We start from the raw sequence: 27,702 nt of genomic DNA, 5'->3' as shown, positions 1-27,702 counted from the left end.
TTCCCTCCTTGTGTTGCTCAGTTTCTGGAATATTGGCTGCCGCAGGGTGGAGAAGACATTGCAACGTTCATCGAGCAGTACCTGTTTTGGTTCAAACAGTGCATCTTCTTATACATTAGATCGCAATCGACAGACAAATCCTCATCACTGGTTTTCCCCGTTTCGAGAATCCTCTCTTTCATCTGCTTTCGAGATTTCTCAACCTTTGTAGCGAGTCCATTTCTAATCAGATGGTACTATGGTTCATATATCTTTGCAGTATCCAGATTATCATAAATAAGATCAAACCCAGTTGACTTTCCACCTCCATACTGTGTTCGGAAACCAAAGACAAAAATTGTTTGTAGATCATACACCTCATAAAGCTTTGCCAAAAGTCAAGGGACCTCATCTCTACAAAAGGCCCTTCTCATGCCCATTCTTAATACCCTTTCAAGGGGGTTGAGAGCCCAGTTACTCTGTGATTCAAACCCTCACTGGCGAGTTATACATTCTCCTTCTTTCCTTTTCCGATCCACTAATACCGTTTAAAACCCCTCCTAGAGTTTAAGCCCTTAGCATTTCCATAATGTCATTCTTGACAGTTGTAAGGTGCTAATTGTGAAATCCCTACTTCAAGGAGCAAACCTTCTAAAAACCATTTCCGAAAGACGCTGCAAGCTGTCACAAAGGGGAGCTACACATGCAAAAAGGAGACGGCCAAGACATAAATCTGCATCCAAGACGGAAAGGTCACTTCCGCGATGGCTCCTAAGAAAGCCCAAGGTGCAACCACAGGAGGATCGTCTCCTAGCATCTACGTGGACATCTCACCACCAGTCCAGGTTTTCTTTCCTAATTTTTATTTTTACGTTGTTATAGTTCAATCGTGCGTGGATAATTTTTGGAGATAAGATGCATTTTTGTCTTAAATACTTTGGTTAATTTTGAAAGATTTAGCTCACGACGCAAGAGTTTGACCATTAGTATTTTTAATAAAATAAAAAAAATAAAGTGCGCAGAAGATTGATATGCGTTTCTAGCAAGTAGTTTTTGTGCATTTCGATGAACTGAACTTAGATTAATGTCCATATTTACAAAACGGAATTCAGATAATGCACTCCATTTAGGCATGGAAGTATAAATTGCATGTCACATTATTAGGACATATCTTCTTCGCAATGAGTCATTATGGAAAGTGCTAATAATCCATAGGAAATTGCAAGGCATGAAATGATTCTTAAGTTGCATAACTCTAGTCAATTGGTATAAATATCGTTTTTCCACTGCATAATTATTGGTAAAAGACTGCATGTTTTAGCATGAATCATGTTTGCATGTTTAGGATGATTAATTGGAATTAGGCTATAACCTAACCTATGCTTGATCTTAAACCAAAAAGTTAGGGTTTGAAAATCAACTTACACGTAGATAATAAGTCATGTGGTTATGGAAATGATAGCGTAATTATCTTCAAGAATAGACAGGTTAAATTGGCATAAACCTAAACACCTAAAACCGTGGAGTACTCGTTTAGAAAAGGGTTAATTCAATGCGATGTATCCCAAGGATTTGACTAGGGTTAGCCCGGTGAAGACATTTACCTAGTCGCGCGTATTGCTAAAAATTGAAACTCCTATACCCTATATACTTGCCCACATTCACGGAATGTAGGGACAGTAGGATATAATTGCGAGAAGTAATCTAAGGTTTTCCTAAGAATCTCTTGCTAAAAGATGAAACTCTAAACCCTAGGATTGACAAGTCGGCCTAATGCCATGAGGAACAGATTATTCCGTGACTCCATTCGATTGGGTAAATAGTCCCATAATTGATGTGACACTTGTGCATCAAGTTGTAGAGTTGCATGATCTTGTGATTTGATCACAAGGGAATGGGAAATTACTCGGAGTGAGATTGGCAGGTTCTTACGCAAGTTATATTGCAAGAGGATGAATAATCGTCCTAATATAGTATCTTTCTTGGGTAAAGATAAATTGTTTGGAAGCAAAAGACCAACGAATAAATTGGAATAACATATGAACTTAAGATATTGATCAAGTCGGGTTAATAAGGTATGGCCCTAACCCAGGATATAGGGGATCTTGCCAAGTCGGAAGTAATCCCACATCAAGTGCTGGATGCATTCGGAAAGAAAGATTTACTCCTTAGCAGTTGGCCAAAAATAATGACCAATGGAATTGTTTGTGCTTGTAAGCAATTTTAAGAGCACTGTTTTGCTTTGTTTGCTCAAAGAATTAAAGGATAAATGGATATCTAAGGCTTCAGGTTGAAGGCCTGAAGGGAGAGGCAGCTTGAGTTTACCCCACTGCCTGCCAGACCCTAACCAAGGGGGTTGTTAACCGCGCCGGGAAGGTGGACCGAATCCGCTGCTAGAGGTCTCTCTGTTAAGTACTACTTAGAGCATGAGGATGCTTGAGTGCTAGGGGGGCTCTGGCCATAAATCCCTCGCCTTCCGGGCCCTGCACAAGAGGCTAACGTGACTCGAGATTGGATCTCGAGGCCCGTATACTAGTTTACGGGTGGAAACTTGGATTAATGATCCCTGTGGATTGCTGGATAGCCTTCGTGCGGATTGTGGATAAGCCTACGGGTTGGACTTTATGTGTTTCAAAGATAAATATGATAACCTGTTAAAAACGAACTTATTTGACATTGCTTTTCTATGTCAAGTGCTATGATTACGTGAAGGAACTAGTGCCTAACGAGCTAATTAAGGAAGCTGATTGATACATGTCCAACTAAATGTGTTAGGTAATTAAATAACTGAAACAACCTGAGGAAAGTGCGATGGATGTGGCCATAGGTCCGTCCTACTGATGGGTGGTCCTGGTTGGTCGGGAACTTTTCTCAATCAAGATGAACAGTAGGAAGATCGTTCAAAGAACACGAACAACAAGAGCGTTGACCTAAAGTTATAACTGATCCCGATTTACACTTTTTAGGAGAATGGAATGGGACTATGCTTTATGGCAGAGAGGTTGAGCTTCGCATCCCTCTCATTTCCCATTCTCCTTGAACCAAGTGCAGCGTGAATCCAATTCTGACCTGGCGTTTCTACGTAAAGTAGTTCGCTCGAGTTCAACGCTAGTTGCCGTTAGGAAATGACCAATAGGGAAAACCCTAATTCAGGTTGGTCCTAAGTGGGAACGGCCGGAATACTTTCGCTACGTGGTAGACACGGAAAGTCCTAGATCGCAAACACCATGACATTCCATGGGAGTGCCAAGCAGAGCTTTCTAGACATCCTGTTTTATGGACTGCTAAGATGTGTCCTGAAGATAACAGGTGGACACGTTATAGTTGGTATCAGAACCAATCAACAAAGGATTTGTTTTTATGAAATCTTAATAAGATGAAGTAAAGTAAATGTTGTTGTTCTGAACATTTCCTTACTTTCAATGCTGTCTTGCAGAGTTACGAAGCATGAAACAAGTTCTTAGTGTTCGGAGTCATGTTTATAACTGCAATGCATTCCCCGGATTATCGACAAAGGGTTGAGATGATGAACATCTTAGAACGAATCTATAATCCATCACCTTTGTACATGGAACGAAGATAGATGGGTACCTCAGGAATCTACTATATACCTGCCCACCGGTTTGCATACCTACAGACCAACCTAAAGAGGATCAAGTGGTTGGAAGACCTAAAAGTCGTGAAGCTATTCATTTTTGTGGAAGCTCACGTAAATTCAACTTTACATATTCAAGGTTAGAGGGTTGAACTGAACTCATATATATATGAGGAAGTGACTCGTGTAATCCCCGCCGACAGGATTAAAGTATTGGGACGCCATGAGAAGAATGGGTTCCAAAGGAAAGGATACCCTGAACTTCCAATGACTTACCCATTCCTGAAGATCCATGACCTGAAACCATACTATTATACAGTTCCTGTAGATAAATGTAATACAATGATGGGACCTAAAATGGGCTGGCACTGGCTATGGCACTAGTCGGACCTGATGCTCATGACACACAAACACCCTCACGGCCTCGCGGACCAGGAGTGTCAATCTAAGGCTGAAGGACAAACTGCCCTAAAGCTTAATTCATGCGTTTATAATTCATAGTCCAACATTTCCCTAAAACTCCTCAAAGGGAGAACCCTTATACATTGACAATGCCACGATCATACACATATGGGAGGCACTCCACCGACTAATAGTCGAAGCCCCACTACAGCTCTCCTACATCACACGGATTGGCCCTTTGATGCGCTGCTAAACATATAACACAAAGGAGCATAAGCTCATCTCTTTTATATTTCTCCTATTTTCAGGAGATATATCATGCTTTCTCACTTCACTGTCCCTTGGGAAACCGACCCTCTACCCTACGGCAAGGGATAACCTCACACTCTCAATCGTGGGTCAAAGTCCTAAGAAAACAATTGCTATGCAGTCCACGAGATTTTCCTTCGATACCATGAACCATGCATAGTGCATTATGTGAATGGTTTAGTGCACAAACAATAGAAAATCAGCATTGTGCTTAGTGCAAAAGCATTCTTTCAATGATTTTGACTATCGCTCGTATGCGGCGTTGCATGAACCTAGCACCGAGGAACCCTCGTACTACTAGGTCCTTAATTTTTAGATATCGACCAACCTAAATAGTATGCATAAAAACTAGCAAGCGTTTCATCATTTCATTCAGCATTTAAACACCTTTCACACACTCTACCCCCTTACCGGTTTAGATTGTGCATTATTGATCGGTTTAGGGTTCATTTCCACGTTTTTGTTGTATGAAAAGCAATAAAAACTCATTAAAACATAAAGGTAGGGCTAAACTGAGGCTAAAACTCATATTTCAGACCCCCCATACATCCACAAACATGAATCTTATTTTTCCTTAATTTTCGGCACTCAAAATTTATTTTTCCCTTATTTTTTCCCATTTTCTCTATATTTATTGTATTTTTTTGTAATATTAAATAACTGAAAATACAAAATGAGTTGTGGGCTATGGCCCTTAGGTTCATTTGCAGCAAAAACATAAATTTAGTTGGTGTATCTTATTATATTTTCCATTTATATATCAAAAATACCTAATTTTCCCATATTTCGCGTGTTTTACGGGTTTTACACCATTAATTTTAGTCACAACACTTATGATTTTCTGATTTTTTGAGCATAAACTGATCAAATTCATAGCAAACATCAACATGATGCATAATCATCCCATGGAAACAAATATTCATGAAGCAAATTGCATAAAACACCAATTTCCTTTGTAAAAATGAGATTACCGTTCTTTGCAGGTTGCGGGTTTTTATTTGCCATGTCTCGGGACTGATTTCCAGTAGCCCTTAATGCTCATGACAGCTCACAATCAGCAATCTTCATTCTTCTTGAACCACGGAGCAATCCGGTCTTCATTGAACAAGCATCCGCCATCCATTCTTCTTCTTCTTCTTCACCACATGAATTTGCCTTTAGGGGAGAGAGGGAGGAGAGAGAAAGACTAGATTTCCATCTCTTCATTCCCGCAGCCATTTCAGGGGCAAAGACAAGCAATAAGACCAGCCAAGAGAGGGAAGATCAGCCCCATGATCAGTTGTATGGATTGCTTTCAGCCTGCATACTCCATCTCCATCATGAGAGGGCGCAAAAAATGGCCGCCATGTTGCTCCACGTTTTTTCTTCATCCCTCATCCTCTCTCCACGTTTTTTGCCTCATAAAGTGAATAAAATTTTAGAGAGGGGATCCAAACTCAAAAGGCATGCCCAATTTTGGCCTCCCAAGTGTCCACCTTTTCATATCTTGACCGTTTCCTTGGCCATTTCCCCGTCCTGGTTGCGATTCGAGCTCTGAAAAATCCTGGGAGTCCGGCTTGACATCCCACATTGGCCGGTAACTCTTGACAACCTGCACGGCAGTTTGAAAAATTATGAAAAATCAACAAGTGTGGCTCGGGCACCTTTAAAGCACTTTGCCGCTTAAAATCGTCCTAGATCGAGCCGTCGCCTTCGACGTTGAATATTTTTCCCTTGATATTCATAATTTGTAGCTATTTTTAAGCACTTCTCGGCATCAAAATTCCACTCTCATTGGCGACCACGGGATAGGGGGACTCAGCCCGTCGAATCCCACACTAGATCTACACAAAATAACCAAAGGAAGCATCAAGCTAATACAAAATAGATACATATTAAACACAGCACAATGCTCACCCTACCCCCTGATAGAACCAAGGCATGACATCCACAAGGAGTAGGCCTAGCATAATCTGATAAAAGGTCCAAAGCTAGTCACTAACCAACTGCTCCAACACGGCCAAACGAAAAAGAACTACCAAAGAGGTTGCCCTAAGTGGTGGTCTGAACTACCTACCTAACTAAGGACAACACAACCAGGAGCTCCTACTAGGCGAGGACTCCTATAGCCTGATCAAGAAGTAGTGTCGTGTAGCACATTTCTTCTTTCAGGTTTTTATTTTATTGATATACTCGGGCATGTAAAAAGGAGGGAGCTGAGCGTAGTGACCCAAGGAGAATAGAGCATCGGCCTCAGGTCTGTCTCAGTACCCAAGAACCTACCAAGCCCTCGCAAGGCGACACTTAATCCTTTTCTGACGCTCACTTTTATTTTCGCTCCAGCCTTCCTTAATTTCTTCTTTTCCAGCAAGATGCCACCCCTAGGAAGACAAGGTATCGGCCCTAGGTCTGACTCGTCCCCAGGAACCTACTAGGCCTTTGCTAGGTGATAATCAACTACTAATTTTTCTTTCTTTTCTGTTTATAGGGGTTAGAACCCCTTTTTACACACCTTTGTATTTATTTTTCCTTTAAGATATTCAGGGTTTCTTTTCCCTTATTATCTTTATTTTCCTTCTACAGGCTTCCCTAACGGCCTCACAACTAACAAGAACTCCTGGAACAGCTGCCTAGCAGGCTAGCAGAACAGGGTCACTAGAACTTCATTCGAAAACAGGTCGTTCGATGCCTAACAATGTCTTTACAGGAGGCAACGACTACTCAGACCTCCCTCAAACATACTGAACCTAAACCGCGGGACTACATGCCTTGGACTCCGGTTCCCCAACAAGAAAAGAAAAACCCCTTAACAAGTACACAAACACATATAGCATGAAAACCACAATACTCATAAAGGAAAGATATCACCTGGATAGGGCCACGAGAAGCTTCCACGCAACAAAAGGCTCCTTCCAAGCTCTTCTTCAAACCTATCTAGCACAAAACTAAAACACGAAACCATTAACTGTACCTACACTAAACAGACAACTGGCCCTCTTGGCCTAATGAAATAAAACACTTCACTACAGAACTTAATCGGCCCTCTTGGCCTAATAAAATAAAACACTTCGCTACAAAACTTAATCGGCCCTCTTGGCCTAATGAAAGAAAACATTCAAAACCTCGCAACACTGGCCCTCTTGGCCTAATGAGATCAAAGAGAATAACATCTACACATCCTTCCTTGGAAGAATCCAAATATACAATCATAAGCTCCTTTCCAAGGAGGAAAAACAAGCTCGTAGCCCTAAACTAAATGCATGAGGTTATGACCCATCCCTCCTGTATAAATAGCAAGACGTGTACGCATAATATGATGTCTAATCAACCTATGGGTCCTAGATAATAACGATAAATTGGTCTCGGCTACTCGTTGCATCACCCATATCAACCATCGTCTGCCATACATTGCATGTTCTGATAACATTCCCCACAAGCGACCGGGTCCTGTTTCATCATTGATCACAATATCCAAACTAGGACCACAATTAAAGAAGAGATCTTCCTCATAAGCAAGATTTGCTAATGAATCCACAAACTGATTCCAGTAACGTGGAATCAGCTGAAAAGACACTCTCTCAAACTCCTCTAGTAGGGTCATCGCAGTCCGATGATACATACAAAGAATGGGATTCTGCATTGTGTATGTCCCATCTAGCTGATTCAGGATCAACTGGGAATCCCCTTTTACTAACAATCGACGAATACCACCTTGTTTGGAAATATGCAGTCCCATAATCAAGGCTTTATACTCCGCCATATTGTTAGTGAATCCTACCCCGAGATAAGCAGCTAACTTCATCGTCACTCTACGTCGGGGATCTTGAATTACTACTCCAACACTTCCTTTTCTACTAGGGCCCCTGGATGCTCCATCAAAATATAATGTATACGTCCACAATGGGTTTACACAGCCGGCCATCGGGAACTCCTCTATTCGTAGTTATGATAGTCAAAGTTTAGCATGTTGAGAGGATGAACTGACGGCTCCATCCCACCTTCTTCATTGAGCTCAACAGGAATACTCGTCAACAATCGTAAACAGTGATGACAAAAGACTTTGATCTCACACACAAAGGTTCCGACTTCTTGCTCAATCACTTTATACCCTTTGCTCCACCAGATGAGTTTCCCCTGATGGTATCTTTGCTCCAGATATGGGTGCTCCAAATAAGGGATTAACTGACCCATCAACCGTTTTAAGCTCTTCCGCAGGTCTCAAATCATTCCTACCATGGACCTGCAATGCATTTTCTTTATATTAGCATACTTATAAGTAATAAGGTTTAATCTTATTAAGATTAACCTTATTCTTAAACTCTAATCCCTGTAGATCAGCTAATAGGGCTGTAGACCTATTTTTCCCTAACCTAACAATCTTGTAGGGGCCATCCCATTTAGGTTCCAATTTTCATGGGAACAGCTCCCTACGCGCATCATAATACAAAACCAGTTGTCCCTTCTTAAAGATATACTTCTTCGCTTTCAGGTCATGCAACTGTTTCATGCGACGTTTAGCCACCTCTTGATGTAGCAGGCTTTGCAACTTAATTTCATAGAGGTGCGCTAAAGTCGTGAAACGTTCTAATAAGGCGCCCTCATTACCCAAAGAATGGTTTATTGCGAATCTAATGGTCGGCAACTCAATTTCTAAGGGTAAAATGCACTCTTCACCATAAACTAGGTTGAACGGCGTGTGGCCAGTGGCTCGCTTGAACGTGGTATTATATGCCCATACTGCCACATATAGCTTCTTATCCCAGTCGCGTTTCTTTTCAGATACGACTTTCGATAGGATACCCACAAGCTGCTTGTTGGTACTTTCAACCTGCCCATTTGCCTACGGATTATAAGGAGTTGTTTTATTGTGCTTGATTTGCCAAGCCTCTGTCAAGATTTTAATCACTTTGTTCAGCAAATGGATTCCACGGTCCGACACTAATTCTTTCGGTGGACCAAAACGGCATATTATCTGCTCTAAAAGGAAACTATCAGTTTCTTTAGCATCATCTTTCCTTGTTGCACAAGCTTCTGACCACTTTGTGAAGTAGTCAGTTGCTACAATAATATACCTCTTTTGCGCAGTCGATGACAGAGTAATAGGACCCACAAAGTCTATTCCCCACTTCTCAAATGGAAGTATCGCCATAATAGGGGTGAGTGGTCTTTTCCTATTCTCTTGACTATCATGTCGTTGACAAATATCGCATCTCTTAACATACGCAAACGCATCCTGGAAAATGGCAGGCCACCAGTAACCTGCTCTTAAAGCCTTTTGTGCTGTAAGCCGTCCAGCAAAATGGCCTCCGCAAGCGAAATCATGGCACTCTTCCAAAATGAATGGCACCTCGTCAGGTATCACATATCGGCGATAGATGTCATCAACCCCTTGCCGATATAATGTACCTGCGATGAAGGCAAACTTTAATGCCTACTGCTTAATTTTCCTTCTCTCAGCTTTAGATAGTTCGGATCCATCCTCTCCTGTCGATAAATAATGCGTTATTGCAGTATACCAGGAGGGAATAGACGTCGTATATATCTTAAACAACGACTCCATGTCACTACCTTTAGCCACAGATTCTTTCGGCTCCCCAAAGTCCACAAGACATTCCACAATACCCTGTAACCTTGGTGGCTTACTCCTGATCTCATAATCAAACTCTTGCAAAGTGATTAACCACTTCGCTAGACGATCTGGCGGCTGCAGCTTATTCATCAATAATCGAAGCCCCTCCACCTTCGTATAAAGCACAACTTTCTCATAGAGAATATAGTGCCTGAATTTCTTAGTCCTAAAGACCATCGCCAGACACAACTTCTCCATGTAGGTATAATTGATCTCTGAAATGCCCAATTTTTGACTAGCAAAGGCTATCGGATGATACCACTTTTCCTCCCAGATTTGGGCTAAACAGCAGCTGATACTATGCATGGTGGCTGCTGAAAATATATAAAATACCTCACCTCTTTTAGGTTCTTTTAAAACAGGTGCTTTTACTAGCTCCTGCTTCACATCCTCGAATGCTACCTTACAGGGGTCACCCCGTACAAACAAACAGCTAAAGGACAATAGATTTGTAAGTAGCAATGTTCTTTCTGCCAAGGCGTTTATGAATCTACGGTAATAACCAACCGGAGACAGAAAGCTATGAACTTCTTTCGGAGTGCGTGGTGGACCCATGGCAACTATGACTTTGACCTTCTTAGGATGTGTCACAATTCCAACTGAATTGACCACATGGCCCAGCAATAGCCCATAAGGTGCGCCAAAAACACACTTCTGTGGGTTTAGGGCGATGCAAAATTGTTTGCAGCACTCAAAGCATTTTCTTAAAATGATCAACTGCCTTTCTCTCACGGTGGTGGCCCCTAGGTCATCAATAAACACCTTCAACTCTTCAGGGGATATGTAACCGAATGTCTTATCTGCTGTTCGTTGCCACGAACCAGGTGCATTGCATAAACCAAAGGCCATCACATGGTATGCAAAAGTACCGAAGACGGTAATAAAAGTTGTTTTCAACTTGTCCTCTTCTGCAATTGCCATCTGGTTATATCCTGCAAAGCAATCCATAAACGAATATATCTCCCTACCCGCTAATTGATAAAAAATCTGGTCAATGAATGGCAACGGGTAGTAATCCTTAACCGTCTGCTTATTCAGCTCTCTAAAATCTACACATAATCGGATCTGGTTTTTTTTCTTCTTCCTGATAACAACTGGCGAATACCATTCCGTGTGTTGCACAGGAAAAATCAAGCCCGCTTTTCGAAGCTTCTATAACTCCTCAAACAGCCTGTCCCTCAGTTCAAAAGGCATACGCCTTACTTTTTGACGCACAGGATGACTACCTTCTTTTACAGGAATAGTATGAACAGCCAGGCTGGGAGGAATGCCTCTCAACTCATCATAACTCCTGGCAAAGATATCGCAGAATTCTTGAATTAGGGACACATAGTCCTCCCTTTCTGCTGAACTGAGCATAGAACCTAATTTGATCGGCTGCAAATCATTTGGCGTGCCAAGGTCTAGCTCGATAACATCTGCATCTCTCATACGATCTTGGGCCACTATCAGCTCGTTCAAAGTGATCTGATAGATGTCTTTCGTGGTGGATCCCTCTTTGGACTCATCACTCGATGATGTCTCACTGGCGGATAAATCCTCTAATGTCTCCAATTCTATAGAAGATAGAGGAGCTCTCTCACTCTGCGGGGACTCAGGATAGGCATCAATCACCACGTGCTGAGCACCTCTGCCGAATATCAGTCGACCGGTAGGTATATCCACTTGGTAGTCCGCTTGCAAGATCCAAGGTCGTCCAAGTAATACTTGGTAACTTGGACACGCTGCAAAATGAATCACCCTAAAGTCCAATAGGCATTCTACATTTGCAACTGTGACATGGACCTTAGTAATGCAGCCTTCCGGCTGTCTCAAACTATCATCTGCCATTCTGAGAATTGTGGAGGTATCTTTCTGGATCGCAAGACCCAACCTTTCCATTAGTTCAGAACTCATAATGTTGACAGATGATCCCGTGTCAACAATGGCATAATCTACTAATATCCCATCGACATAGGCTACAACCCTTGGGCAATGCTTCTCAGCATGCTCGAACCAATCATCACCAACTCGCGAAATACCCAAAGGTTCCACGATATACCCGGTACGCAGGATCTTTCTAAATTCCTTGCGTACTCCTAGGGAAAGCTTAATGAGTTGTAAAAGGTTCACATCCGGCTTGACTTCGCAAAGAGAGCTCGCCAAATCAAATTCATGATAGTTCGGTAGAGTTCACTTTTCACGCCAAACCATCCGCTCTTTAGGTCACTGAACCGGCTTTATTGCCTCTTTTTTAGCTTTCACATTCTTCCTCCATGGTTTCCTTATCCTTCTTAACATCGTCTTTACTCTCCATGGGCTTCAGAGGTCCCCGTTCCATGGCAGGATCCAGAACTTGCATTCCTTTGTCGCCCTGTTTAGGGTTTCCATCAGCAGGCTTATCCTTGTCGGCCTCTCTACCCTTTTGATCTCTTGTAAGGACAACTCGCAGATTAGAGGTTTCAGCATCATTAACATGCACAGCCTCAATCAAACTAACCCCACTACCACTAGGCAGCTCCTCTACTATAGTCTTTTGTCGTTGGAGTATTTGTTTAGGCCCATCTTCTCGCTGGGAATCATTTCCTTGTGCACGATGATTAACAGGCCCTGGTTGCCGACTACCTCACTAGAGAGAACTAATCTTACTCCAGCAAGTGGCTGCTAAATGGCCGGATTTTCCACAAATGTCGCACTTGACATTTGGGCAATTTCTTGGATAATGTTGCCCACCACACCATTTGCAGCTAAACCTCGAAGGTGCACCCTCATCCGGGTATCTACTTCTTATTGTTTTTTTTAAAGAAAGTTGACGTCAACGGCTATTTGTCGATATTGCTCCGTAATCATGTCGGTATAATGCTTCATCATGTCCTTAACCTCGCCAAGAACATTGGAAGTGCTCGACTCGTAGCCTTGATCATTACCCTGTCGTTCCATCGGCCTAACAATTCGATTAGGCACTGGTTGTTGAACCGCAGGCATGGTATTAGGATTAACTGCCTGGCCTCCACCATTTGGAGCCATTTGACTTCCCGTAGGCATCGTCATGCTAGGGGGAGCTATTAATAAAGGCACATTCTGCATCATGTTCCCTCTCCTATTAGGATTAGCCATCGCTATCCCTGGGCTACCACTGCCATTGGCCATCGCCATATTATTTTCCAATGCTAGACCTATATTCGAATTGCCTCAAGAGGCATAGGCTGCTTGTAGTCACGATTCCACTTCTTGTGCTCGTGTAATGGCAATGTCTATGTCTCCCAAAGGGACACTACTCAACTGCAACTGAATATTAAAGTCCAAACCATGTAGAAAATATTGCAATTGGGCCGCTGCGGAGATAGGAATAGAGGTGTCCAACTTATGGAAAACCTCTTTTAGTTTCTTCGCATAAGCACGAATATCCTCGTGTGGTTCTTGGCGGGTCACGTTGAGTACACGCAACCAATATTGCCCACCCCTTTCAGGGGCAAACTCCCTTCGAAAAGCTCCATAAAATGCATCAATATTCAATATGGTTCCGGCTTCTAAACCATGATACCATATGGCAGATCTTCCTTTGAGAGTCATGTTGAAGAACATCATTAAATGTCCTTCTTCTTGGATGCGATAGTTAAACATCAGCTTTTGAAACTCCCTGATGTGGAGTTCCGCATCTTCCTCAACTAGCCCATTAAAAATGGGTAGCGGGTAACCTAGAGCCGGCAAATCCGTCGTTCCTGCAAGAATTGCAATAGGCTGCGCCATGACGAAAATTGGATTTGCACTAGGAATGGGGGACGGTGAGGTTACACCTCCCGCACTTGATGTAGACTGGCTTATAGAAGGAAGGGGAGCACTAGAGCTCCCACCTTCTCCTAACTTACTGCTTGTGGCACCAAGACCACTAGATCCACTCCCTCGTAAGGGTTCAACACCCATACGCTTAGGGGAGTACCTCCTAAGAATTTCAGCACATCGCCTAGCTCTTTCGTCTCTCTCTTGCTTTTGGATGTCTGCTAAACGATGCTTATCGATGAATAACGGGTCAATCTCAGTATCCTTTGGCATAAACTGCTAATTGATCCCTAGACAACCACGATTCGAGGATCGCCACTTCTAAGTGAGTCGCGGCAGACGCACCACTGATGGAACCTAAAATGGGCCAACACTGGCTATGGCACTAGTCGGACCTCATGCTCATGACACACAAACACCCTCATGGCCTCGCAGACCAGGAGCGTCAATCTAAGGCTGAAGGACAAACTGCCCTAAAGCTTAATTCATGTGTTTATAGTTCATAGTCCAACGTTTCCCTAAAACTCCTCAAAGGGAGAACCCTTATACATTGGCAATGCCACGATCACACACATATGGGAGGGACTCCACCGACTAATAGTCGGAGCCCCACTGCAGCTCTCTTACATTACATGGATTGGCCCTTTGATGCGCTGCTAAACATATAACACAAACGAGCACAAACTCCTCTCTTTTATATTTCTCCTATTTCCAGGAGATATACCATGCTTCCTCACTTCACAGTCCCTTAGGAAACCGACCCTCTACCCCACGGCAAGGGATAACCTCACACTCTCAATCGTGGGTCAAAGTCCTAAGAAAACAATTGCTATGCAGTCCTGGAGATTTTCCTTCAATACCATGAATCATGCATAGTGCATAATGTGAATGGTTTAGTGCACAAACAATAGAAAATCAGCATTGTGCTTAGTGCAAAAGAATTCTTTCAATGATTTTGACTATCGCTCGTATGCGGCGTTGCATGAACCTAGCACCGAGGAACCCTCGTGCTACTAGGTCCTTAATTTTTAGATATCGACCAACCTAAATGATATGCATAAAAACTAGCAAGCTTTTCATCATTTCATTCAGCATTTAAACACCTTTCATACACTCTACCCCCTTACCGGTTTAGATTGTGCATTATTGATCGGTTTAGGGTTCATTTCCACGTTTTTGTTGTATGAAAAGCAATAAAAACTCACTAAAACATAAAGGTAGGGCTGAACTGAGGCTAAACCTCATATTTTAGACCCCCCATACATCCACAAACATGAATCTTATTTTTCCTTAACTTTCGGCACTCAAAATCCATTTTTTCCTTTTTTTTTTCATTTTTCCTATATTTCTTGTATTTTTTTGTAATATTAAATAACTGAAAATACAAAATGAGTTGTGAAATGTGGCCCTTAGGTTCATTTGCAGCAATAACATAAATTTAGTTGGTGTGTCTTATTATATTTTCCATTTATATATCAAAAAAATCCAATTTTTCCATATTTTGCATGTTTTACGGGTTTTACACCATTAATTTCAGTCACAACACTTATGATTTTCTGATTTTTTGAGCATAAACTGATCAAACTCATAGCAAACATCAACATGATGCATAATCATCCCATGGAAACAAATATTCATGAAGCAAATTGCATAAAACACCAATTTCCTTTGTAAAAATGAGATTACCGTTCTTTGCGGGTTGCGGGTTTTTATTTGCCATGTGTCGGGACTAATTTCCAGCAGCCCTTAATGCTCATGACAGCCCACAATCAGCAATCTTCATTCTTCTTGAACCACGGAGCAATCCGGTCTTCATTGGACAAGCATCCGCCATCCATTCTTCTTCTTCTTCTTCACCACATGAATCTGCCTTTAGGGGAGAGAGGGAGGAGAGAGAAAGACTAGATTTCCATCTCTTCATTCCCACAGCCATTTCACGGGAAAAGACAGGCGATAAGACCAGCCAAGAGAGGAAAGATCAGCCCCATGATCGGTTGTATGGGTTGCTTTCAGCCTGCATACTCCATCTCCATCATGAGAGGGCGCAAAAAATGGCCGCCATGTTGCTCCACGTTTCTTCTTCATCCCTCATCCTCTCTCCACGTTTTTTGCCTCATAAAGTGCATAAAATTTTAGAGAGAGGGTCCAAACTCAAAAGGCATGCCCAATTTTGGCCTCCCAAGTGTCCACCTTTTCATATCTTGACCGTTTCCTTGGCCATTTCCCCGTCCTGGTTGCGATTCGAGCTCTGAAAAATCCTGGGCATCCGGCTTGGCATCCAACATTGGCTGGTAACTCTTGACAACCCGCATGGTAGTTTGAAAAATTATGAAAAATCAACAAGTTTCGCTCGGGCGCCTTTAAAGCACTTTGCCGCTTAAAATCGTCCTAGATCGAGCCGCCGCCTTCGACGTTGAATATTTTTTCCTTGATATTCATAATTTTTAGCTATTTTTAAGCACTTCTGGGCATCAAAAATCCGCTCTCATTGGCGACCACGGGATAGGGCGACTCAGCCCGTCGAATCCCACACTAGATCTACACAAAACAACCGAAGGAAGCATCAAGCTTATACAAAATAGATACATATTAAACACAGCACAATGCTCACCCTACCCCCTGAAGAACCAAGGCATGACATCCACAAGGAGTAGGCCTAGCATAATCTGATAAAAGGTCCAAAGCTAGTCACTAACCAACTGCTCCAACACGGCCAAACGAAAAAGAACTACCAAAGAGGTTGCCCTAATTGGTGGTCTGAACTACCTACCTAACTAAGGACAACACAACCAGGAGCTCCTACTAGGCGAGGACTCCTATAGCTTGATCAAGAAGTAGTGTCGTGTAGCACATTTCTTCTTTCAGGTTTTTATTTTATTGACATACTCGGGCATGTAAAAAGGAGGGAGCTGAGCATTGTGACCCAAGGAGGACAGGGCATCGGCCTCAGGTCCAGTCTCAGTACCCAAGAACCTACCAAGCCCTCGCAAGGCGACACTTAATCCTTTTCTGACGCTCACTTTTATTTTTGCTCCAACCTTCCTTAATTTCTTCTTTTCCAGCAAGATGCCACCCCTAGGAAGACAATGCATCGGCCATGGGTCTGACTCGTCCCCAGGAACCTACCAGGCCTTCGCTAGGCGATAATCAACTACTAATTTTTCTTTCTTTTCTGTTTATAGGGGTTAGAATCCCTTTTTACACACCTTTGTATTTATTTGTCCTTTAAGATATTCAGGGTTTCTTTTCCCTTATTATCTTTATTTTCCTTCTACAGGCTTCCCTAACGGCCTCACAACTAACAAGAACTCCTGGAACAGCTGCCTAGCAGGCTAGCAGAACAGGGTCACTAGAACTCCATTCGAAAACAGGTCTTTCGATGCCTGACAGTGTCTTTACAGGAGGCAACGACTACTCAAACCTCCCTCAAACATACTGAACCTAAACCGCGGGATTGCATGCCTTGGACTCCGGTTTCCAACAAGAAAAGAAAAACCCCCTTAACAAGTACACAAACACATATAGCATGAAAACCACAGTACTCATAAAGGAAAGATATCACCTGGATAGGGCGACGAGAAGCTTCCACGCAACAAAAGGCTCCTTCCAAGCTCTTCTTCAAACCTGTCTAGCAAAAAACTAAAACACGAAACCATTAACCGTACCTACACTAAACAGACAACTGGCCCTCTTAGCCTAATGAAATAAAACACTTCACTACAAAACTTAATCGGCCCTCTTGGCCTAACGAAATAAAACACTTCGCTACAAAACTTAATTGGCCCTCTTGGCCTAATGAGATCAAACAGAATAACACCTACACATCCTTCCCTGGAAGAATCCAGATATACAATCATAAGCTCCTTTCCAAGGAGGAAAAACAGGCTCGTAGCCCTAAACTAAATGCATGAGGTTATGACCCATCCCTCCTGTATAAATAGCAAGATGCGTACGCATAATATGATGTCTAATCAACCTATGGGTCCCAGATAATAACGATAAATTGGTCTCGGCTACTCGTTGCATCACCCATATCAACCATCGTCTGCCATACATTGCATGTTCTGATAACATTCCCCACAAGCGACCGGGTCCTGTTTCATCATTGATCACAATATCCAAACTAGGACCACAATTAAAGAAGAGATCTTCCTCATAAGCAAGATTTGCTAATGAATCCACAAACTAATTCCAGTAACGTGGAATCAGCTAAAAAGACACTCTCTCAAACTCCTCTAGTAGGGTCATCGCAGTCCGATGATACATACAAAGAATGGGATTCTGCACTGTGTATGTCCCATCTAGCTGATTCAGGATCAACTGGGAATCCGCTTTTACTAACAATCGACGAATACCACCTTGTTTGGCAATATGCAGTCCCATAATCAAGGCTTTATACTCCGCCATATTGTTAGTGAATCCTACCCCGAGATAAGCAACTAACTTCATCGTCATTCTACGTCGGGGATCTCAGATTACTACTCCAACACTTCCTTTTCTACTAGGGCCCCTGGATGCTCCGTCAAAATATAATGTATACGTCCACAATGGGTTTACACAACCGGCCATTGCGAAGTCCTCTATTTGTAGTTATGATAGTCAAAGTTTAGCATGTTGAGAGGATGAACTGACTGCTCCATCCCACCTTCTTCATTGAACTCAACAGGGATACTCGTCAACAGTCATAAATAGTGATGCCAAAAGACTTTGATCTCCCACACAAAGGTTCCGACTTCTTGCTCAATCAGTTTATACCCTTTGCTCCACCAGATGAGTTTCCCCTGATGGTATCTTTGCTCCAGATATGGGTGCTCCAAATAAGGGATTAACCAACCCATCAACTGTTTTAAGCTCTTCCGCAGGTCTCAGATCATTCCTACCATGGACCTGCAATGCATTTTCTTTATATTAGCATACTTAGAAGTAATAAGGTTTAATCTTATTAAGATTAACCTTATTCTTAAACTCTACTCCCTGTAGATCAACTAATAGGGTTGTAGACCTATTTTTCCCTAACCTAACAATCTTGTAGGGGCCATCCCATTTAGGTTCCAATTTTCATGGGAACAACTCCCTACGCGCATCATAATACAAAACCAGTTGTCCCTTCTTAAAGATATACTTCTTCGCTTTCAGGTCATGCAACTGTTTCATGCGACGTTTAGCCACCTCTTGATGTAGCAGGCCTTGCAACTTAATTTCATCGAGGTACGCTAAAGTCGTGAAACGTTCTAATAGGGCACCCTCATTACCCAAAGAATGGTTTATTGCGAATCTAATGGTCGGCAACTCAATTTCTAAGGGTAAAATGCACTCTTCACCATAAACTAGTTTGAACGGCGTGTGGCCAGTGGCTCGCTTGAACATGGTATTATATGCCCATACTGCCACATATAGTTTCTTATCCCATTCGCGTTTCTTTTCAGATACGACTTTCGATAGGATACCCACAAGCTGCTTGTTGGTACTGTCAACCTGCCCATTAACCTGCGGATTATAAGGATTCGTTTTATTGTGCTTGATTTGCCAAGCCTCTGTCAAGCTTTTAATCACTTTGTTCAGGAAATGGGTTCCACGGTCTGACACTAATTCTTTCGGTGGACCAAAACGGCATATTATCTGCTCTAAAAGGAAACTAGCAGTTTCTTTAGCATCATCTTTCCTTGTTGCACGTGCTTCTGACCACTTTGTGAAGTAGTCAGTTGCTACAATAATATACCTCTTTTGCGCAGTCGATGACGGAGTAATAGGACCCACAAAGTCTATTCCCCACTTCTCAAATGGAAGTATCGGCATAATAGAGGTGAGTGGTATTTTCCTATTCTCTCGACTATCATGTCGTTGACAAATATCGCATCTCTTAACATACGCGAACGCATCCTGGAAAATGGCAGGCCACCAGTAACCTGCTCTTAAAGCCTTTTGTGCTGTAAGCCGTCCAGCAAAATGGCCTCCGCAAGTGAAATCATGGCACTCTTCCAAAATGAATGGCACCTCGTCAGGCATCACACATCGACGATAGATGTCATCAACCCCTTGCCGATATAATGTACCTGCGATCAAGGCAAACTTTAATGCCTGCTGCTTAATTTTCTTTCTCTCAGCTTTAGATAGTTCGGATCCAGCCTCTCCTGTCGATAAATAATGCGTTATTGTAGCATACCAGGAGGGAATAGATGCCGTATCTATCTTAAACAACGACTCCATGTCACTACCTTTAGCCACAGATTCTTTCGGCTCCCCAAAGTCCACAAGACATTCCACAATACCCTGTAACCTTGGTGGCTTACTCCTGATCTCATAATCAAACTCTTGCAAAGTGATTAACCACTTCGCTAGAGAATCTGGCGGCTGCAGCTTATTCATCAATAATCGAAGCCCCTCCACCTTCGTATAAAGCACAACTTTCTCATAGAGAATATAGTGCCTGAATTTCTTAGTCCTAAAGACCATTGCCAGACACAACTTCTCCATGTAGGTATAATTGATCTTTGAAATGCCCAATTTTTGACTAGCAAAGGCTATCGGATGATACCACTTTTCCTCCTAGATTTGGGCTAAACAACAGCTCATACTATGCATGGTGGCTGCTGAAAATATATAAAATACCTCACCTCTTTTAGGTTCTTTTAAAACAGGTGCTTTTACTAGCTCCTGCTTCACATCCTCGAATGCTACCTTACAGGGGTCACCCCATACAAACAAACAATTAAAGGACAATAGATTTGTAAGCGGCAACGTTCTTTCTACCAAGGCATTTATGAATCTACGGTAATAACCAACCGAAGACAGAAAGCTATGAATTTCTTTTGGAGTGCGTGGTGGACCCATGGCAACTATGACTTTGACCTTCTCAGGATCTGTCGCAATTCCGTGGGTTTAGGGCGATGCAAAATTGTCTGCAGCACTCAAAGCATTTTCTTAAAATGATCAACTGCCTTTCTCTCACGGTGGCGGCCCCTAGGTCATCAATAAACACCTTCAACTTTTCAGGGGATATGTCACCGAATGTCTTATCTGCTGTTTGTTGCCACGAACCAGGCGCATTGCATAAACCAAAGGCCATCACATGGTATACAAAAGTACCAAAGACAGTAATAAAAGTTGTTTTCAACTTGTCCTCTTCTGCAATTGCCATCTGGTTATATCCTGCAAAGCAATCCATAAACGAATATATCTCCCTACCCGCTAATTGATCCAAAATCTGGTCAATGAATGGCAACGGGTAATAATCCTTAACCATCTGCTTATTCAGCTCTCTAAAATCTACACATAATCGAATCTGGTTGTTTTTCTTCTTCCTGATAACAACTGGCGTACACAATTCCCTGTGTTGCACAGGAAAAATCAAGCCCGCTTTTCGAAGCTTCTGTAACTCCTCAAACAGCGCATCCCTCAGTTCAAAAGGCATACGCCTTACTTTTTGACGCACAGGATGACTACCTTCTTTTACAGGAATAGTATGAACAGCTAGGCTGGGAGGAATGCCTCTCAACTCATCATAACTCCAGGCAAAGATATCGCGGAATTCTTGAATTCGGGACACATAGTCCTCCCTTTCTGCTGAACTGAGCATAGAACCTAATTTGATCGACTGCAAATCATTTGGCGTGCCAAGGTCTAGCTCGATAACATCTGCATCTCTTATACAATCTTGGGCCTCTATCAGCTCATTCAAAGTGATCTGATAGATGTCTTCCATGGTGGATCCCTCTTTGGACTCATCACTCGATGATGCTTCACTGGCGGATAAATCCTCTAATGTCTCCAATTCTGTAGAAGATAGAGGAGCTCTCTCACTCTGCGGGGACTCGGGATAGGCATCAATCACCACGCGCTGAGCACCTCTACCAAATATCAATCGACCGGAGGGTATATCCACTTGGCAGTCCGCTTGCAAGATCCAAGGTCGTCCAAGTAATACTTGGTAACTTGGACGCCCTGCAAAACGAATCACCCTAAAGTCCAACAGGCATTCTACATTTGCAACTGTGACATGGACCTTAGTAATGCAGCCTTCTGGCTGTCTCAAACTATCATCTGCCATTCTGAGAATTGTGGAGGTATCTTTCTGGATCGCAAGACCCAACCTTTCCATCAGTTCAGAACTCATAATGTTGACAGATAATCCCGTGTCGACAATGGCATAATCTACTAATATCCCATCGACATAGGCTGCAACCCTTGGGCAATGCTTCTCAGCATGCTCGAACCAATCATCACCAACTCGCGAAATACCCAAAGGTTCCACGATATACCCGGTACACAGGATCTTTCTAAATTCCTTGCGTACTCCTAGGGAAAGCTTAATAAGCTGTAAAAGGTTCACATCTGGCTTGACTTCGCAAAGAGAGCTCGCCAAATCAAATTCATGATAGTTTTGTAGAGTTCACTTTTCACGCCAAACCATCCGCTCTTTAGGTCGCTGAACCGGCTTTATTGCCTCTTTTTTAACTTTCACCTTCTTCCTTGGTGGTTCCTTATCCTTCTTAACATCTTCTTTACTCTCCATGGGCTTCAGAGGTCCCCCTTCCATGGTAGGATTCAGAACTTGCGTTCCTTTGTTGCCCTCTTTAGAGTTTCCATCGACAGGCTTATCCTTGTTGGCCTCTCTACCCTTTTGACCTCTTGTAAGGACAACTCGCAGATTAGAGGTTTCAGCATCATTAACATGCACAGCCTCAATCAAACTAACCCCATTACCACTAGGCAGCTCCTCTACTATAGTCTTTGGTCGTTGGAGAATTTGTTTAGGCCCGTCTTCTCGCTGGGAATCATTTCCTTGCGCACGATGATTAACAGGCCCTGGTTGCCGACTACCTCACTGGAGAGAACTAATCTTACTCCAGCAAGTGGCTGCTAAATGGCCAGATTTTCCACAAATGTCGCACTTGACATTTGGGCAATTTCTTGGATAATGTTGCCCACCACACCATTTGCAGCTAAACCTCGAAGGTGCACCCTCATCCGAGTATCTAATTCCTATCAAGAAAGTTGACGTCAACGGCTATTTGTCGATACTGCTCCGTAATGAGTTGTAAAAGGTTCCACGATATACCCGGTACGCAGGATCTTTCTAAATTCCTTGCGTACTCCTAGGGAAAGCTTAATGAGTTGTAAAAGGTTCACATCCGGCTTGACTTCGCAAAGAGAGCTCGCCAAATCAAATTCATGATAGTTCGATAGAGTTCACTTTTCACGCCAAACCATCTGCTCTTTAGGTCGCTGAACCGGCTTTATTGCCTCTTTTTTAGCTTTCACATTCTTCCTCCATGGTTTCCTTATCCTTCTTAACATCGTCTTTACTCTCCATGGGCTTCAGAGGTCCCCGTTCCATGGCAGGATCCAGAACTTGCATTCCTTTGTCGCCCTGTTTAGGGTTTCCATCAGCAGGCTTATCCTTGTCGGCCTCTCTACCCTTTTGATCTCTTGTAAGGACAACTCGCAGATTAGAGGTTTCAGCATCATTAACATGCACAGCCTCAATCAAACTAACCCCACTACCACTAGGCAGCTCCTCTACTATAGTCTTTTGTCGTTGGAGTATTTGTTTAGGCCCATCTTCTCGCTGGGAATCATTTCCTTGTGCACGATGATTAACAGGCTCTGGTTGCCGACTACCTCACTAGAGAGAACTAATCTTACTCCAGCAAGTGGCTGCTAAATGGCCGGATTTTCCACAAATGTCGCACTTGACATTTGGGCAATTTCTTGGATAATGTTGCCCACCACACCATTTGCAGCTAAACCTCGAAGGTGCACCCTCATCCGGGTATCTACTTCTTATTGTTTTTTTTAAAGAAAGTTGACGTCAACGGCTATTTGTCGATATTGCTCCGTAATCATGTCGGTATAATGCTTCATCATGTCCTTAACCTCGCCAAGAACATTGGAAGTGCTCGACTCGTAGCGTTGATCATTACCCTGTCGTTCCATCGGCCTAACAATTCGATTAGGCACTGGTTGTTGAACCGCAGGCATGGTATTAGGATTAACTGCCTGGCCTCCACCATTTGGAGCCATTTGACTTCCCGTAGGCATCGTCATGCTAGGGGGAGCTGTTAATAAAGGCACATTCTGCATCATGTTCCCTCTCCTATTAGGATTAGCCATCGCTATCCCTAGGCTACCACTGCCATTGGCCATTGCCATATTATTTTCCAATCCTAGACCTATATTCGAATTGCCTCAAGAGGCATAGGCTGCTTGTAGTTAGGATTCCACTTCTTCTGCTCGTGTAATGGCAATGTCTATGTCTCCCAAAGGGACACTACTCAACTGTAACTGAATATTAAAGTCCAAACCATGTAGAAAATATTGCAATTGGGCCGCTGCGGAGATAGGAATAGAGGTGTCCAACTTATGGAAAACCTCTTTTAGTTTCTTCGCATAAGCACGAATATCCTCGTGTGGTTCTTGGCGGGTCACGTTGAGTACACGCAACCAATATTGCCCACCCCTTTCAGGGGCAAACTCCCTTCGAAAAGCTTCATAAAATGCATCAATATTCAATATGGTTCCGGCTTCTAAACCATGATACCATATGGCAGCTCTTCCTTTGAGAGTCATGTTGAAGAACATCATTAAATGTCCTTCTTCTTGGATGCGATTGTTAAACATCAGCTTTTGAAACTCCCTGGTGTGGAGTTCCGCATCTTCCTCAACTAGCCCATTAAAAATGGGCAGCGGGTAACCTAGAGCCGGCAAATCCGTCGTTCCTGCAGGAATTGCAATAGGCTGCGCCATGACAAAAATTGGATTTGCACTAGGAATGGGGGACGGTGAGGTTACACCTCCCTCACTTGATGTAGACTAGCTTATGGAAGGAAGGGGAGGACTAGAGCTCCCACCTTCTCCTAACTTACTGCTTGTGGCACCAAGACCACTAGATCCACTCCCTCGTAAGGGTTCAGCACCCATATGCTTAGGGGAGTACCTCCTAAGAATTTTAGCACGTCGCCTAGCTCTTTCGTCTCTCTCTTGCTTTTGGATGTCTGCTAGACGATGCTTATCGATGAATAACGGGTCAATCTCAGTATCCTTTGGCATAAACTGCTAATTGGTCCCTAGACAACCACAATTCGAGGACCGCCACTTCTAAGCGGCTCCCGGCAGACGCACCACTGATGGGACCTAAAATGGGCCGGCACTAGCTATGGCACTAGTCGGACCTCATGCTCATGACACACAAACACCCTCACGGCCTCGCAGACTAGGAGCGTCAATCTAAGGCTGAAGGACAAACTACCCTAAAGCTTAATTCATGCGTTTATAGTTCATAGTCCAACGTTTCTCTAAAACTCCTCAAAGGAAGAACCCTTATACATTGGCAATGCCACGATCACACACATATGGGAGGCACTCCACCGACTAATAGTCGGAGCCCCACTGCAGCTCTCCTACATCGCGGGGATTGGCCCTTTGATGCGCTGCTAAACATATAACACAAACGAGCACAAACTCCTCTCTTTTATATTTCTCCTATTTCCAGGAGATATACCATGCTTCCTCACTTCACAGTCCCTTAGGAAACCGACCCTCTACCCTACGGCAAGGGATAACCTCACACTCTCAATCGTGGGTCAAAGTCCTAAGAAAACAATTGCTATGCAGTCCAGGAGATTTTCCTTCGATACCATGAACCATGCATAGTGCATTATGTGAATGGTTTAGTGCACAAACAATAGAAAATCAGCATTGTGCTTAGTGCAAAAGCATTCTTTCAATGATTTTGACTATCGCTCGTATGCGGCGTTGCATGAACCTAGCACCGAGGAACCCGTGTGCTACTAGGTCCTTAATTTTTAGATATCGACCAACCTAAATGGTATGCATAAAAACTAGCAAGCTTTTCATCATTTCATTCAACATTTAAACACCTTTCATACACTCTACCCCCTTACCGGTTTAGATTGTGCATTATTGATCGGTTTAGGGTTCATTTCCATGTTTTCGTTGTATGAAAAGCAATAAAAACTCACTAAAACATAAAGGCAGGACTGAACTGAGGCTAAACCTCATATTTCAGACCCCCCATACATCCACAAACATGAATCTTATTTTTCCTTAATTTTCGGCACTCAAAATCCATTTTTTCCTTATTTTTTTAAATTTTTTCTATATTTCTTGTATTTTTTTAATAATATTAAATAACTAAAAATACAAAATGAGTTGTGGGATGTGGCCCTTAGGTTCATTTGCAGCAAAAATATAAATTTAGTTGTTGTGTCTTATTATATTTTCCATTTATATATCAAAAACATCCAATTTCCCCATATTTCGCGTGCTTTACGGGTTTTACACCATTAATTTCACAACACTTATGATTTTCTGATTTTTTGAGCATAAACTGATCAAACTCATAGCAAACATCAACATGATGCATAATCATCCCATGGAAACAAATATTCATGAAGCAAATTGCATAAAACACCAATTTCCTTTGTAAAAATCAGATTACCGTTCTTTGCGGGTTGCGGGTTTTTCATTGCCATGTCTCGGGACTGATTTCCAGCAGCCCTTAATGCTCATGACAGCCCACAATCAGCAATCTTCATTCCTCTTGAACCACGGAGCAATCCGGTCTTCATTGGACAAGCATCCGCCATCCATTCTTCTTCTTCTTCTTCACCACATGAATCTGCCTTTAGGGGAGAGAGGGAGGAGAGAGAAAGACTAGATTTCCATCTCTTCATTCCCACAGCCATTTCACGGGCAAAGACAGGCGATAAGACCAGCCAAGAGAGGGAAGATCAGCCCCATGATCGGTTGTATGGGTTGCTTTCAGCCTGCATATCCATCTCCATCATGAGAGGGCGCAAAAAACGGCCGCCATGTTGCTCCACGTTTTTTCTTCATCCCTCATTCTCTCTCCACGTTTTTTGCTTCATAAGGTGCATAAAATTTTAGACAGGGGGTCCAAACTCAAAAGGCATGCCCAATTTTGGCCTCCCAAGTATCCACCTTTTCATATCTTGACCGTTTTCTTGGCCATTTCTCTGTCGTGGCTCCGATTCGAGCTCTAAAAAATCCTGGGCGTCCTGCTTGACATCCCACATTGGCCGGTAACTCTTGACAACCCGCAGGGCAGTTTGAAAAATTATGAAAATCAACAAGTGTTGCTCGGGTGCCTTTAAAGCACTTTGCCGCTTAAAATCGTCCTAGATCGAGCCGCCGCCTTCGACGTTGAATATTTTTCCCTTGATATTCATAATTTTTAGCTATTTTTAAGCACTTCTCGGCATCAAAATTCTGCTCTCATACAACATTATTCTCCCCAAACTAAATGTAAATAGTTGGCTTATCATTCCAAGACATGTTGTATTCCGAAAGGGCTATGCCCATATAAATACAATAAGACTTCCTTTTATCAATGTCTGTTTGTGCATGAGAATTGATAAAAGTTAAGTGGTTAGATTGCTTGATTGATAGCTGAAATCGAAATGAAATATAAATCGTAACGATTATCGATTAATAAAGAAACCTTTATCCAGGCACAACCCCAAGTACAGAATCCCAAATCACCTCCTGCATCAAGTACTGCTGTAATCCAGGAGAAGAAGTTTCTTCTCAAGCAGATTAAGCTGCCCAAATTTGACGGGAGAGGCAGGTCCATCCAAGCAGATGCTGAAATTTGGATTGAATCCATGGAGGATTACTTTGAAGTAGCCGGTACTGCACTCGCCAATCAAGCTATGCTTGCCAAGCTGAAGCTCACTGGCGAAGCCAGGCTTTGGTGGAAGCAATGGTGCAAAGATCAAGGGATCGTGGAAGGATTCGTTACCTGGGAGAAGCTGAAGGAAGTCGTGCAGGGAAGATACTTACCACCTGCGTATCGCACGCAGAAAATGAATGAGTTCTATAAGCTAAAACAGCTTCTGGGACTTACTCTTGATGCATACTACTCCAAATTTGTCTCACTTCTTAAGTATGCGCCATAGAGGGACATGACACAACAGGTGTCAAAATTTTGTGCTGGTTTAAATCCACCAGTAAATACCTGTCTCGAATCGATGCGCCCATCAGATCTTCAGGACGCGCTCATTCGAGC

The sequence above is a fragment of the Lygodium microphyllum genome, chromosome 28 (genome assembly GCF_053477565.2).
Source record: "Lygodium microphyllum isolate KBCC chromosome 28, Lygodium_microphyllum_v1.1.10, whole genome shotgun sequence".
In the NCBI taxonomy this organism is placed as follows: domain Eukaryota; kingdom Viridiplantae; phylum Streptophyta; class Polypodiopsida; order Schizaeales; family Lygodiaceae; genus Lygodium; species Lygodium microphyllum.
The sequence above is the reverse complement of the archived record's forward strand: the minus strand, read 5'-3'. Positions refer to the sequence as shown.